Source organism: Nicotiana attenuata, unplaced genomic scaffold (genome assembly GCF_001879085.1).
Source record: "Nicotiana attenuata strain UT unplaced genomic scaffold, NIATTr2, whole genome shotgun sequence".
Lineage (NCBI taxonomy): Eukaryota > Viridiplantae > Streptophyta > Magnoliopsida > Solanales > Solanaceae > Nicotiana > Nicotiana attenuata.
In genome coordinates this window covers 2,069,861-2,073,795 of record NW_017670237.1, presented here as the reverse complement: position 1 = coordinate 2,073,795, position 3,935 = coordinate 2,069,861, and positions in this window count along the sequence as shown.

The following is a 3,935-nucleotide window of genomic DNA, read 5'->3' as shown; positions in this document are numbered from 1 at the left end:
GGTGGCAGATTTTGAAGTCATTTCTCACTTGTTTTTACCACACAGACTCAGGAAGAGGAAGTAAACAAGAGGAAAGGAACATAGTAGAAGGACAATGGAAAGAGATGATTCCTAACAAGAAAACTACAAAGTAGAAACCTATCGTATGTGGATACTAACTCTAATGACCATGACATGCACCTGCAGCCTGCTTCATTCAGCAAATCCGATTGTTTAGCTCTTTTTGTACCTTTTCGCCGTGAAACTGGGCTTCAATGCTCCGCTTACCCGATGTGATTCGCAGTCCTTATTCGACTTGTGGTGCCCGTAGGTTTTCACCATCAAGCCTCTCTCATTTTGGTCTTTTCTCTCACCTCACCATCGCCTTATGGTGCCCGTGAAGGTTTTCACCAATAAGACTCTCTCATTTTTTATTTCTCTCAGCTCCCGTCGCCTTACGATGCCCGTGAGGGTTTTCACCAAGAAGACTCTTTCATTTTCATTATCTTTTCTGCTTGGACCGGAGTGTTGCCCCTGACATGAATCACCTCCACTTGCTCAACTTGGCATCGCTCGAAGACTGATCGGAACGTCTTTCTTTGGACAGTAATGTGGGCTTTTGGATATGGTTAGAAAGAAAGGGTATCAAAGGCTCAAAACAATTCATCATGGGTTCAAAATTACAACTTTCGGAATCAGATTTCCCACAACAACCACAACTTCTGCCCCAGTTTCTTCCTTGGGGACTTTGGACTTTTATTTCGGTGTGGCTGAACCTCAGAGAGAGGCTGCCTACGTACCCTTTCGGGATCAAGTCAAACGTAGTTCAGGCCATAAAACTACTTCGTTGTTGCGATCTTTCCTTTCTTCCACTTTTCCTTTTCTTTCTTTTCATTTGTTTTCTTTCTCTTTTCTTTTCTTTTCTTTTTCTTTTCTCTTTTCTCTCTTTTCTTTTTCTTTTCTCTTCTTTTTTCTTTTCTTTTCTTTTCTTTTTCTTTTCTATTTTTTCTTTTCTATTTCACTGTTTTTCTCTTTCTTTTCTTTTCTCTTTTCTTTTCTTCTCCTTCTCCTTCTTCTTTTCCCTTCTCTCTTCTTTTGGACTATTTTCCTCTTGTTTCTCCGCTTATTTTCCCCGCTCGTGTTTACGAATTCTGTCATTGATTCCAAAAGAGGGGTATGAAAGTAAATAAATAAGGCTCAAAGGGGTAACAAAGGATAAAGTGTTTAGATAGCGGAACAAAATGCCTTCGTCATTCCAATCTTCAAAATATGCCAAGCACAGGCAACCCAATTAACCATACCAAAGAAAACATTTGTAACTTTTTGATTGTACCAGACTTGATAACCATATTTGCACACTCGCCTTCTACATCTGTTGAATACAAAGCATCATTGGAAAACACTCTCACTTTCCCTACCACAAACGGCCCCCTAACAATTCGGGCAAACTTACCTTTAGCTTCAACCTGATGCAGCATGATGCGCTCCAAGAAGGTTTCTCTGTGTTTTATCTGCCCCAGTTTCGCATGGTTCGAGCTTCAAATGATCTCAAAGTGTTCAAATATGTTCTTATTTCCCTCAAGCGTCCCTATATCTTTAACATGTTTTCATTGCTTCCTGGCCAAACTAACTTTTAAAACCAGGCTGAGAATTATGCGTGCATGTCACGTTGATAGAACCAGCATGAAAAGAATTGTAAAAAGAAGAAAAGAACTAAACAAAAATGACTAGAAATGGCAGAAAACACAGAATTGCATTAGACAGATGGTGAAAGGGTTTAAACAACAAGATAAACTGGGGTCCAATCCTAAAACAAACCTAAATAACACTGAATGACTAAAAGAACTAGACATAATGAAAGGACAGAAGGGTTTGAGTCACAAGACAATATCCGGATTACAACCCTGAAATAACCCGGACAACATAAATGACACCAAACTAAGCCACCAAGACTCCTCTTCAGCTAGCCAAGAAATGGAGCATCTTTCCAATTACCAAGCACGGCATCTTAGCCACTGGGTTCCACATCAATAATAACAACTTCATTATCATTAACTTCATTCAGCAATTTCCCAAGAGGATTCGCATGCTCCCTGTCACTGTCATTGATCACAATTACCCCTTCTTGAATCATTCTTTCTATTTCCCTTTTCAAAGAACGACAATCTTCAATGCTATGCCCTTGGACATTAGTGTGGTACATGCTTCGTACAGTAGGATCAAAGCCTTTTGCATGTGGGTCTGGAGTATAGCCGAGGAGCGGCTCAATCAGGCCAGAATGCCTTAACTTTTCAAACAAGCTCGTGTAGGATTCCCCAATTGGCGTGAAACTATTTCCTTTCCTCTGTTCTCTTCCCTGCCCCTGTTTTCGAGGGTTGTTGGGTGCTCGAAAATGTTGTAAAGGCAAGGAGGCATTATGCGGCGCTGGTGCTCGCCATAGGGAGTGACCTGATGGTTGGACATATGACCGGACATTGTTCGGAGGATAACACTGAGGTGGATTAAGTGGAGCTCGGGGATAGGTTTGGGGTTGGGGTGGAGGTTGGATGTAATATGGTGATGGGCCCTGGGCTAAGCTCTTGATTAAACTACTGTAACATCTTCTTTCTTTTTCTTTCCCAATACCCCTCCAGTGCCGCTTTGGATAGCCTGGGTAGTTGCCTTGATTGCTGAATAGCTAATGATTTTGTTGGATTTAAGCCCCTCCTCCGCCATACTTCCCATTTTTACTACCTCGTTGAAAGATTTTCCTACTGCTGACACCAAGTGACCATAGTAAGTAGGCTCCAAAGCCTGCAGGAAGTAATCAACCATCTCGCTGTCCCTCATTGGAGGATTGACTCTTGCGGCCTGCTCTCTCTACCGGAAACCATACTCTCTGAAGCTTTCCCCGGACTTCTTCTCAATTTTGGTCAGTGACAGACGGTCCGGGACAATTTCGAGATTATATTGAAAGTGGCCTGCAAATGCTTGGGCCAAATCATCCCACGTGTACCATCGGGCATGATCCTGTCGCGTGTACCATTCCAAGGCCGCACCGCTGAGACTTTGACTAAAGTACGCCATCAATAATTCATCCCTTCCCCCAGCTCCTCTCATTTTGCTGCAGAATCCCCTTAAATGGGCTACCGGATCACCATGTCCATCATATAAGTCAAACTTGGGTAGCTTCTCCTGCTGGCAACTGGACATCGGGAAACAAGCACAAATCCTTGTAGGCCACACTGACTTGGCCACCCAATCCTTGCATGTTCCTGAAGGATTGCTCCAGGCTTTTTACTTTTCAAAACATCTCTTCCTGTTCAGGATTCTTAAGCGTCTTGTCAGTTTCCACCGGGAGCTCAAAGTGAGCGGTGTAGGAATATGGCTCAGGAGCTTTAAAGGTAGGCTCAGGAGGGTAGTACTGGCTGTCGTGAGTTTGAATCAATGGCTCACTGGAAGATCGTTTGCAATGTGGCAGGTGGAGGCGCCACAAAGACAGGGGTGATTGGTGGAGGAGGATAGGGAAAGTTAGTAGAAAGGGAAAGTTGGCGAGGAATTCACAGTAGGAGGCTCATGGGACTGAGCCAAAGGTGGGATATATGCTGGATTAGCGGGATAAACTAGAGCCGGCTGGCCCTTAGCCTAGGCCTGATGCATCTCGGCCATCTGCTGCCTCAACTTATACATCTCTTCCCTCATCGCTTTGACATCCACCACGTCTACCTCTTTTGACGGGTCCATGATACTGGTATCTGATTCTTGCCTGTCATGTTCAGTTTGTTTTTTGACCGGGTGTTGTAGGAATGGGTTGCCAGGATACCAACCAACTAAACACCTGCCTGGACTCATCATCAACAACAACTTTGTTAGTGGTTAGAGCATTAACAAATAGATAGCCTCCCTTTTGGGGAATGAATGCACCTAAGCAGTTAACCATTTCTATTATGACTTCGCTTGGTTGCATGCGTCATCCC